Raw genomic sequence first — 12934 nt, 5'->3', positions numbered from 1 at the left:
GTGAAATCCTTAGAATAGTGCCCGGCAGACAGGAAGTTCTCAATAAACGTAAGCTATGACTATTGTTTATACTACTTTATCTCATTTGATTCATGAAGCAACCTGTGAGTAGGTATTTTCATGACTGTTTTACTGACAGAGAAATTCAGATGGATTCAGGAAAATTAAATGAGTTGCCCATACATTGAGACCCTAAGATTCTAAATCTCCAATCTATTGTATAATTGATCTCAAATGTAAAGTCTCATAAAAACCTGCTGGAGGTAGCAGAGAAACAGGGCAAGGATAAAATACATGAAGCACATTCTTGAACATGCACCCAGCTGATTGTTCTAACCTATACACCTGATTTAGCATTCTTTATCCAGGTTGGTTTCTAAGTCTTACATGCACATACCGATTCTTACTCCTCCAGCCTGTTGATTTTAACATAATTGAACTCTTAACTAAATTGAACCTCTCCTAATAAGTGTCAAAGTGAATTTTTCCTCTACTTTGGGACTAGAAAATCCCCAAAACATGAGTGCTTGCAGGCATTTCATATTAACAAACTCTTTTAAGAGTCCCAAGGTGAATAATACCACTAATACTGGGACTTAGGAATTTCTGCTTCTATTTGCTGACTTGAAGTAGCACTTCCCAATAAAAGAGCTTTTTTTTTTTCCCCCTAAAAGTGGACGTATTCAGAATCTACATCACCTGATTTTTTCATTAGTATCAACTCTGGGGACATTTAGGTCCAAACATATATAGCCACATGATGGAAATTCTAACACAAAATTTACTACTCAATCTTGGTAAACGTTACAGGTACATATTTCTTTAATAACTTTCCTTGAAGGACAATTCAAGTCAACTTTATCAAGGAGACAAACTTTGCATAAACTTTTTTTTAAGTCCACCAAAATTCATATCTAAGATATTAGGTTCTAGAAATCCTTATGATAGCAACACTGAAGTGAGATGATATGAGCATAAACATGTTCTCTTTCTCCAAAAACATTATCTAAATAGAAAAATAGAGGAAAACACCAGTAAGTTTGCTGCAATTTGCTGGATAAGTGAGAGTCAACACTAAGTTCTTTTAGGAGAAAAATTCATTTGAAATACAATTAAGATATACTGAATCCACAAATTTAACTACAGTCAATAGGTATTTATTTATATAATCTAATTTAAAGCAATGTTTTAAAAATATTCCAGTAAAGGTACAAAATAACTATTTTGTTATTACTTCAAAGTAATCAGGTTTGTCATGCTATCCATTTATTCCAGTGATGTTGCCTTTGTTTTAAACATTTTAGAATGTTTCTCTTGGATAGATTTCAAAGTCTTGGTTACATTAAAAAAAATAGCCTTGATGGAGATCAGTTTCAAAATTCTTTTATTATGGATTTGATATATAGAAATCATAGAAAATTATCTAGAATCAAGAATGCTGGATAAAATGCACAACTAAAAGAATGAATTTAATTGGCTTATAACACCCCTCCACACACTTAGAAGAAGATTCCAAGAAAGGCTCTAATTATATATATATATATGTTATTTATTAATTAATTTGCTCTTTATTCTTGGAGATTTTTTAATTAATTAATTTTTTAACAAGGTTACTTTATTTTATTTTATTTATCTGTTTTTAGAGAGAGGGGAAGGAGAAAGAGAGGGAGAGAAACATCAATGTGCGGTTGCCTCTCACGCGCCCCCAACTGCGGACCTGACGTGCAACCTAGTCATGTGCCCTAACTGGGAATCAAACCAGTGACACTTGATTCGCAGGTCGACGCTCAATCCACTGAGCCACAGCAGCCAGGGCTTAATTATATTTTTTAATGAGTGGGTACATTGTTGGAATGGGTATAGAGCTTTGAAAAATGACAACTTGAAGGACAACATTCATTTCAACATTGTGGTACAACAGTTGCAAAAATGATCCCGATATTCCACCCCTCCCTGTATCTACAGTCTTTGTAATATGACTTTGAGTTATTAAGAGATAGTCTGTTTTCTTCCTAGCCTTTGAATGTCAGCAGGTTGTTTGTTTTTTTTTTTTTAAGTATATTTTATTGATTATGCTGCTACAGTTGTCCGAATTTTTCCCCTTTGGCCTCCTCTGTCAACTACCCCTTCCCTTCAGCAATTACCCCCTTAATTCATGTCCATGTAAGTCCTTTGGCTTCAGCCTTTCCTATACTATTCTTAACACCTCCCTGTCTATTTTGTACCTACTAATTATGTTTCTTGATCCTTGCCCCTTTCCCCCTTTTCTCTTCCTATCCCCTCCCAGCTGATAACCCTCCAAATAATCTCCATAGCTATGATTCTGTTCCTGTTCTGGTTTTTTGCTTAGTTTGGCTTTTTTTTTTTTTTTTTAAAGATTCAGTTGTTGATAGTTGTGTTTGTTGTCATTTTAATGTTCATGGTTTAGATCTTCTTTTTCTTAAAAAGTCCCTTGAACATTTCAAATAATAATAGCTTGGTGACAATGAACTCCTTTAGCTTTACCTTGTCTGGGAAGCACTTTATCTGCCCCTGCATTCTAAATAATAGCTTTGCTGGATAGAGTAGTCTTGGTTGTAGGTCCTTGCTTTTCATCACTTTGAATACTTCTTGCCTACAAAGTTTCTTTCGAGAAATCAGCTGAAAGTCTTATAGGCAACCCTTTGTAGGTAACTCTCTTCTTTTCTCTTGTTCCTTTTAAGAGTCTCTCTTTATCTTTCACCTGTGGCATTTTAATTATGATGTGTCTTAGTGTGGTCCTCTTTGGGTCCAGCTTGTTTTGGACTCTGTGCTTCCTAGACTTGTATGTCTATTTCCTTCACCAAATTTGGAGAGTTTTCCTTCATTATTTTTTCACATAAGCTTTCAATTTCTTGCCCTTCCTCTTCTCCTTCTGGCAACCTTATGATTCAGATGTTGTCATGTTTAAAGTTGTCCCAGAGGTTCCTAAGCCTCTCCTCATATTTTTTCAATTCTTGTTTCCTCATTCTGTACTGGTTGACTGTTGTTTTCTTCCTTATGTTCCAAATCATTGATTTGAACACCATTTTCCTTCCCTTCACCATTGGTTTTGTGTGGATTTTCCTTTGTTTCATTTACCATAGCCTTCACTTCTTCCCTTATGCATTTGCCTTACTCAAGCATATCTGTCAAGTCTGTGAGCATATTTATCACCAGTGTTTTGAACTCTGTGTCTGTTAGGTTGGCTATCTCCTCATCTGTGAGGTTGGCTATCTCCTCATTGCTTAGTTCTCCCACAGGAACCTTGATCCGTTCCCTCTTTTGGGCCATACTTCTCTGTCTCCTCATCTTGACAGGCTCCTGTGTTTGTTTGCCTCTGTGTCTTAGGTAGAGCTGTTGCACCTGCTATGTTGTAAAGGGCGGAGCCTTAGGTATTCATCAATATGGGGCAACCTTTTCACCATGTTGTGGTGCTTTATGTGTGGGAGGAGTCTGAGAGGGAACAATGCCGCTTGCTCAGCACTTGCCCCTTTTCCAGGCACTTCTCTCACTTCTGTATGGGACTGGCACCTCTCTAGTTGTTGCCCTTGCCATTATTCCCAGAGTGGGTGGGTCTGCGGACATTCTAGGACTATGTGGACCCTTTAAACAAGTGGACTCTGCTGAGAGACTGGCAGTTTCTTCCTCTGCCCCAGCCCCCGCTGGTTTGCACAGTCAGAAGCAATGAGGCTCTATTTTCTCTGGTGCTGAGATCATGAGCTGCACGGTCTGGTCTGAGGCTGGGAACACTCCCCAGTTGTCTCTCTTGACTTTTTAAAACATGTGACTGTGCTTTCTGCTGGCCTACTGCTGCCGCTGCCACTACACCGCATCCTCTCTGCTCTGGTTCCACTGCTCCTACCTGTCTGGATGAGTATTTCTTTTTTATATCTTTGTTTGTTGGACTTCCATGCAGCTTGATCTTCTGGAACTTCTGGTTGTCTCTAGTTTTGAGGTAGTTGTATTCCTTCTTAGTAGTGGAGGATGACTCAGCGTGTCTGTCTAGTCCTCCATCTTGACCGAAAGTCTCCCTCTTCTCGTTTTTTTGAATTCTTGTTTCTTCTTTCTGTTCTGGGTGAAAGTTTATTTCTTCCTTTTGTTCCAAATTGTTGATTTTAATCCCAACTTCCTTCCCATCATTGTTGGTTCCCTGTATATTTTTCTTTATTTCACTTTGTATTGTTAGGGAAAGGCCCCTGGCTATATGTGGCCAAGGTTTAAGATGGAGTTGGGCCTACTTCTGGACCGCGAGTTCTGATCAGCAATGATTCAGCATACGTCTGTAGCGAGTTCTGGTCCGCAATGATTCTGCATGTGTTCTATAACCACTTGGCTAGGAGCAACCTTTATTCACCAAACATATATAAACCCGCCGTGCTGTGTAGTAAGTGCAAGAGTGTATGTAGCCAGCACTTGTGGCCTTGTTGCACTAATAAAACATGTAAAACCTCCCAACGGCTCCGTGGAAGTTTTTCTTCAACACTGGACCAGAGCCCACCTCGCTATTCAGGGGTCTCGTATCCAACATCTAGTATAGTCAGCAGGATGGCAAGGTGAGTGGACCCTCTGCCCCAGTAGACTCAGCGGAGATGTGGCCATCTACAGGAATGTGGTTCCCAGTGGCCACAGTCCTCATAGCTTGGGGGCCGCCTCAGGATTTGGTGCAGGTTCCCTGACTCCAGAGGCTATTGCCAAGGTGCTGCAAGCCCTAGAGATGCAGATTCCTGCTGGCTAGAGGGAAGCAGCCCCCTGGATGACATGGTTGTTTCTTATGATGTTGTGGGTGCAACATTGGAAGACCATGAAAGCCCAGTTACAGGTGCAGCAGCTGAAGCAGACTGAGGAGTTAGACCTCTGTCTGGGAGCACTGGAGGAAGCCTTGCCAGAGACAAAAGAGTGCCCAATGCTGCAAAAGGACGGAACCCATATGTCCCTAATATCTCGCGCAAGTACCCTGTGGCCAATGCATGCCAGCCTGGTAATAAAGCAGCAGATGGAACATGAAACCCCTACGGCCTTGGGAGGTGGGGCTGCTGGACCACCCAAAGTGAAGCAGCAGATCACCTATATGCCATATATCCCAGAACAGTTATGGGAGTTAGCAAAGCAAATGCGTCAGCGGCCAGGGGAATCCATACCTGCTTGTCTTTTTTGGTCATGGAATGATGGCATAAATAATCTGCACATTATGCTTGGAAAAAATGGCTCAGTTAAGTGCCATTTTACAACACTCTATCCAACAGCACATTCAGAATGCCCGGAGGCTGGAAGCCAAAATACAAGAGAAGCTGGTCATTAACTGGCTCATGGCTATTGTTAGGATGTTCTGGGAGAATGTTGAGCTCCCTGGGGCCCTACCCAAATGGACCACATATATCAAACTGGTCCAGGTGATCTGGGAGCTGGGCATGAAGCAAATAATTTATGCTGCCCAGTATCGCTCCCCAGATAATGAAATTTTTACCACCCATATGAAAGACTTGGTGCTTACTACAGCATTTCTGGGTACTTCCACTTTGCTAGCCACCCTCCTTATGCCCTACATAGGACAACAAGTGTATGATGTCACTACCACCATTGCGGCATTAAGCAACATAAAGTTGCACAAGCGAACAAAGGGGGTTTGCACGGTGCAGGAGACTAAACCGACTGGACCCCATAAACCCCAAAAAAAGACAGGGGAAGGACCTGCGAAAGTAACCCATTTACAAATGTGGGAAAATCTCATTGCTGCAGGGGTGCCACCTGAAAAAATAGACCATCAGCCAAATAATGTTCTCCTGTCCCTGTGGCAGGAGTTGACTCCAGCGCAACAGTATACTCATATGCCAGGAAAAGGACCAGAAAGAAGTAAAAATAAGAAACCCTGCCTGCGCCTGCTGGATCTGATTAAGTGGCCATGCGCCACCACTGACTCAGACTTGTTGTTTGACTGATGCTCTGGCCAAGGAGTCCGGGACTGGGGGAACCCAGAGGACCAGAGGCTGCATGTTGAACTATCTACCTACTGGTCCCCCCACAATGTACAACATGTACTTGCTTTAGTAGATACTGGAGCTGAATGTTCCTTGGCCTATGGCAACACCGATCGTTTTGAGGGTCCAGTCTCCTATATTCACGGGTATGTAGGATAAACTATCTGCGTCTGACAAATGACTTTAACTCTGGGTATCAGACGGTTGCCTCCCCAACAGTATAAAGTCCAAATTTCAGAAATTTCCAAGTATATCATCGGCACTGACATTTTGCAAGGTCTTACCATCCAGATTACTCAAGGAGAATTTTGTCTGTGTGTCCGAGTTGTGAAGGCGGTACAGTGTGGTCACCCACATCACCCACTGGTGGCTCTGCTGAGTCCCCAGAGGATAGTGACTGTTCGCCAATACTAGCTTCCCAAAGAACACCAGAAAATAGGAAAAACTATCCTCCAGTTGGAAAAAGCAAAAATCGTATGACCCACGCATAGCCCCAATATTTCCCCTGTGTGGCTGGTGAAGAAACCCAATGGAACCTGGTGTATGACTGTAGACTATAGGGAACTAAATAAAATAGTTACCCCTATTTACGCAGCAGTGCCCTCGGTGTCAAATTCATGAATGCATTGGCGAATCATCTTGGATGTTACCACTATGTAGTGGACCTGGCAAATGCCTTTTTCTCCATCGACATTGCTCCAGAAAGTCAAGAACAGTTTGCCTTCATGTGGGAAGGCAGACAGTGGACTTTCCTAGTTTTACCGCAGGGATACCTACATAGTCCCAACATATGCCATAAATTGGTGGCACAAAATTTAACAACCTGAACACATAAGTCTTCTGTCCATATATCATATTATATTAATAATATTATGGTAACCTCTAATTCTCTTTCAAATCTAAAGGACGCAGCCAAATCCCTGCTTCACACTCTACAAAGTTGAGAATGGGCAGTCAACAAGAACAAGGTCCAAGGGCCTGGCTTACCTGTCAAATTCTTGGAAGTTATTTGGTCAGGTAAGACAAAAGTAATACCCAAGGTCATAACTAACCAAATCCAGGCCTATCCCCATCCTACAATGGTAAAGAAGTTACAGACTTTCCTTGTCCTGTTGGGGTACTGAACAGTATTCATTCCCCACCTGGCCCAGATATGTTGTCCTCTGCATACCCTTATAAAAAAGGGTTCCATCTACAGTTGATAAAATGCCCCAAAGCAGGCATTTTTAAAAGCCAAGGGGGCAGTAGCCTAGGCACAGACTCTAAAAATAATAAATCCCTCCATGCCATTCCAGTTAAATGTTTCAATCAAAAATAAGAAATATAAATGAGGCCTCTGGCAAGCCCAAGGGAAATGAAAAATGCCCCTAGGGTTCTGGTCTCAACTCTAAAACAAACAAACAAACAAACAAAAAAAAACACTAAAATACACTCTTCGCCCATTAAAAAAAAAAAAAAAAAAAAAAAAAAACAGCTGGCAGCTACATACGCTGCCCTGCAGGCCTATAAAGCCTTGAAGGGAGAGCAGCATGTAATAGTACCTTGACGGGAGAGCAGCGCATAATAGTACGTACCACCCTTCCAATCATAAAATGGGTAAAATCATGGTTAAAAACCCCCAAATCCGGGGTGGCGCAAGCATCCACCCTAGCTAAATGGAAAACATACCTCAAACAGTGCTCAGAACTCTACCAGTCCTTACTAAACAATTGCATTCCCTCTTAGGCCCTTTAATATTTCAACAAATAAAGGGGTTACCCCTTACGCCTGACTATAGACACAAGTCCATAGCAAAAGAGCCAAAGTACAATACCCCAAAATGCCTAATATACGAATGGTTCCAGCTGGGAAAATCCCCCTACCTGGATGGCTGTGGCCTTCCAGCCAAATACAGACACCATCTGTTTTAAAACAGGTCTTAGTCAAAGCAGCCAGTGGGCCAAGCTCCATGCAGTGTGAATGGTCCTCATTAAAAAGAGAATCCCTAACGGTCTGCATGGACAGTTGGGACATATGTCTCAGCCTAATTCTGTGGTTTTTGCAATGGCATTTACAAAATTGAATAATCAGATAATGGCCCTTGTGGGGCAGAAAAATGTAAAAATCTTCTGGGAAAAGAAGTTCCCAGATAGAGGCTCCAATTTATCATGTCTCAGGTCATCATCCCCTACAAGTGTCGGGAAATGATGAAGATGATGCCCTGGCAAGGGTGTAAACCCACCAGTCTCTACCAGCTTCCCAATGGCTCCACTAGCACTGAGGCCATATTGGCCCAAAAACACTGTTGTTAATAGCACAGAGGTATGGCTTGCCATTGACAGGGGTTAAGGCGGTAACAGTCATTCGTAAATGTAAGCATTGTTCCCATTTGGACTTATCACGGTGCCGCCTCCCCTACCAGGAAGGTGCGGTAAAATGAAAAGACCAGCCCCTGTAACACTGGCAAGTAGACTGCATCAGTCCGCTGCCCCAAAACCAGGGCTATCAATATGCCCTGACAGCCATAAATACTAATATGGGCCTCTTGTTCGCTTTTCCTGTAACCTGGGCAGACCAGCAGCATACAATTGAGGCCCTAAAATATCTATGTGCCCAATATGAACATCCCCTAAGTGTCATAAGTGACCAAGAGTCACATTTCACAAGGTCTGCGGTCTAGCAAAAGGCCGAACCAAAAAAAAAAAAAAAAAATCAAATAAACTCTACATATCCCACAAGCTGCGGGCATAATAAAACAATACAATGACCTGTTAAAAAAAGTTAAAAGCCCTAGCACCACATAAACCTTCCCTCCAGGGGCGGGCTCATCGGCTACTGTTAGCCCTTCAGGTCCTGAACAAGCAACCTCGCAGGACAGGCTATTGCCCCCTGGAATTAGTAGTAAAGGGAAGGGCATTCCCTTTTCATATCAGTGGGAAGCAGACAGACCCTGCAGTGCGCCCGTAAGTGAAATAGGCTTGGCTTTTATTGCCTGAACTTTGCACCCGATTGCCTCAGTGGCCTGGACTTGGCCTTGGTCCCTCAAGACAAAGCAGCCTAACTGGCTTGCTATAGTCCAATCTTAGGGTGTCAGATGCACCCGACACCTGCAGGTGCACACCTGGATGCACCTGGCCAAGGCCTATTCAGGTAACATTACCTAAGAACCAGAAGGATTATAAAAAAAAAGGAAAACTATGCCTAGCTCTTTGGCCAATTCCTTTACTTCCCCTTGGACTATTAACCCCGCCTAAACTAAAAGGTAGAGGTTTGCAGGTTTGTTATGCTCGCCCTGGGCAGAAACATCTGCCAGCTATTGTCTTAGCCCACAACTAACACATTGCCTGCATCTTGCCAGAGGGGTGTGATCTCCCCCTCATGATTTCTAAAACATATCTTTCTCTCCAACCAGTTAAGCCTGAAAAACTCAGTAGCCTCCTGGGCTCATATATATGCCCAGGTTCAAACGTCTCCTACTGCTGGGTCTGCACTAAACTTCCTATAAATGCCACAGGAAGGCTTCCCTGGCACATTTCTCCCACCTCCCTGACAAAATGGCAGCAGCTATAAAAGGACAATCGCACCTCAGTGGACTGGGACACCTGCCATTGAAGCCCTCCTGTGAACAGACCATGAAAATCCCAGACCTTGGGTGGGTTAGGCCATTAATAATGGCTGGAAATGGTTATTGGCTAAACACGTTAACCTCTGTGTTCAAGCCCCCTGCTATATAAAACAACCTGTAAAAAATACCAAATGGCATGTAAAATAAATACCAAAGGCTCTGTACAATTCCACTATAATACACACGGCTGCCCATACTTGGTGGAATGGATGCCCACATACAGAAACCAAACCCAGTAATCTCCTCCCTGCCAGGTACCTGTAAATCTGCGGCCGCCATAGATGGCCGTACTTACCAGCCCGGTGGGTAGGGCAATGAACTTGGAAATACCTTTATATATAGGAAAAAATACTAATTACTCTATCCCCCAACCATTTCCATTTGGAATGCTATCTATTATTGGTGGCATCACGAGAAGTGAGCCCTCTGGTGGTTTTATCCCTTAGCTCTCTTTCTTTCTGGTGGAGGGGCTACTAAGGTTGAATTACAAGCTGAGGCCTTAGCTAAGCATGTTACACAGGTCCTCAACCAAACTCGTCGTGCCTTAGCTCTAATACTAGACAAAACTACCCAAATTAAAAAAGTAGACCTGGCTGCTGTGGCTCACTGGATTGAGCGTTGCCTGCGAACCAAGTGTTGCTGGTTCGATTCCTAGTCAGGGCACATGCCTAGGTTGCACGTCAGGTCCCCAGTTGAGGGTGCAAGTGAGAGGCAACCACACAGTGATGTTTCTCTCCCTCTCTTTCTCCTTTCCCCTCTCTCTAAAAATAAATAAATAAATAAACAAACAAACAAATTAATTAATTAATTATTTTTTAAAAAGTAGTCCTAGCCCTGGCTGGTATAGCTCAGTGGATTGAGTACCAGCTTGTGAACCAAAGTGTCACTGGTTTGATTCCCAGTGAGGGCACATGCCTGGGTAGCAGGCCAGGTTTCCCATTGGGGGTGTGCAAAAGCAACCACATTCATGTTTCTCTCCCTTTATTTCTCTCTCCTTTCCCCTCTTTCTAAAAATAAATTTAAAAAATATATTTTTAAAAAGTATTTCTACAAAACCACATGGCTTTCAACATGCTCACTACGGCTCAAAAAAACAAAACAAAACATATGCCCTCCTGCATATAAATTGCTACATGTATATTCCTAATAATCAAAATAATATCCAAAATACCCTCCACAAAATAAATAAAAAAGTACCAGCTATTCAGACTTCCACAAAAAAACCCTTACTGCAATAATGACAATCCTTAGGGGTCACCTGGCGCTGAGTCCTAGATAGCCTCGCTCTCCTAGATGGTATATTAGTAATAAAATGCTACGCCTTATACTGTTACTGTGGTCTATGGGCCAAAAAAGCCAGTCTCCTACAAACCCATCATTTAAAAACCGCGGCCCTGTATGGAGGAAGTTTCAGGGGAAGGCCCCTGGCTATATGTGGCCAAGGTTTAAGAAGGAGTCAGACTTACTTCTGGACCGCAAGTTCCGGTTAGCAATAATTCAGCATCTGTCTGTAGCAAATTCTGGTCCATAATAATTCAGCATGTCTATATAGCAAGTTCCAGTCAACAATAATTCAGCATGTGTTGTATAACCATTTGGATAAAAGCCACCTTTATTCACCAAACATATATAAACCCACTGTGCTGTGTAGTAAGCGCAAGAGTGTGTATAGCCAGCACTCTTGGCCATGCCGCACCAATAAAACATGCAAAACCTCCCAATGGCTCCACAAACATTTTTCTTCGTCACCAGACCAGAGCCCACCTTGCTATTTGGAGGGTCTCATACCCGACAGTATAACCTTCATTTCTTCCTTTGTTTTGTGGCTGTACTCAATCATTTCTCTGAGCATCCTGATCACCAGTGTTTTGAACTCTGTATCTGATAGGTTGACTATCTCTGCTTTTTGGTGTTTTGTTCTGTTCTTTCATTTGGGCCATATTTCTTTGCCTCCTCATTTTTGTAGCCTCCCTGTGTTTGTTTCTGTGTATTAGGTAGAGCTGCTTTGACTCCGTGTCTTGGTAACATGACCTAATGTACTAAGTTCCTGTAGGGTCCAGTGGCACAGCCTCCCTTATCACCGAAGCTGGGTACTCGAGGTGTGCCCTTCATGTGGGCTGAGAACACCCTTCTCTTGTAATTGAGCCATGCTTACTGTTGGCAGCTCAATGGGAGGGGTTTATCCAGGCTAGTCAGCTGCAAGGACTGGCTGTGACCACTGACCACCAAATTCCTCCCTCCGTAGAGGATAATAAGCTATTTCTAAGTATATTTTATTGATTATGTTGTTACAGTAATCCCAAATTTTTTCCCTTCGCTCCCCTCTGCCCAATACCTTCCTGCCCTCTAGCAATCCCATACCCCTTAGTTCATATCCATGGGTCGTACATATAAGTTCTTTTTCTTCACCCTTTCTTATATTACCTTAATGTCCCCTTTCCAATTTTGTACCTACAAATTATGCTTCTTAATCCCTGTATCTTTACCCTCTTTCTCTACCTTCCCCCTCCCAGCTGATAACCCTCCAAATGATCCCCATACCTATGATTCTGTTCCTATTCTGGTTTGCTTAGTTGGGTTTTCTTTTTATTTTTTAGATTCAGTTTTTGATATTTGTGAGTTTTCTGTCATCTTAATGTTCACAATTTTGATCTTCTTTTTCTTAAATAAGTTTCTTTAACATTTCATATAATAATGGCTTGGTGATGATGAACTCCTTTAACTTTACCTTGTCTGGGAAGCACTTCATCTGCCCTTCCATTCTAAATGACAGCTTTGCTGAATAGAGTAATCTTGGTTGTAGGTCCTCGCATTTCACCATGTTGAATACTTCTTGCCTGGAAAGGTTCTTTTGGGAAATCAACTGATAGTCTTATGGGAACTCCTTTGTAGGTAACTCTCTGCTTTTCTCTTGCTGCTTTTAAAACTCTCTATTTTGAACCTTTGGCATTCTAATTTTGATGTGTCCTGGTGAGGTCCTCTTTGGATCTAGCTTGTTTGGGACTCTCTGTGCTTCCTGGATTTTTGTCTATTTTCTTTGCCAAATTTGGGAAATTTTCCTTCTGTATTTTTTCACATAAGCTTTCAATTTCTTGTGCTTCCTCTTCTCCTTCTGGCACCCCTATAGTTCGAATGTTGGCATGTTTAAAGTTATCCCAGAAGTTCCTAAGCCTCTCCTCATTTTTTTCAATTCTTGTTTCCTCATTCTGTACTGGTTGACTGTTGTTTTCTTCCTTATGTTCCAAATCATTCATTTGAAACCTGGTTTCCTTCCCCTCATCATTGGTTTTGTGTGGATCTTTTTTTGTTTCATTTACCATAGCCTTCACTTCTTCCCTTATGCATTTGCCATACT

This window comes from Furipterus horrens, unplaced genomic scaffold (assembly GCF_987537825.1).
Source record: "Furipterus horrens unplaced genomic scaffold, mFurHor1.1.pri manual_scaffold_17, whole genome shotgun sequence".
Taxonomy (NCBI): Eukaryota; Metazoa; Chordata; class Mammalia; order Chiroptera; family Furipteridae; genus Furipterus; species Furipterus horrens.
This window is presented reverse-complemented; position numbering follows the sequence as displayed.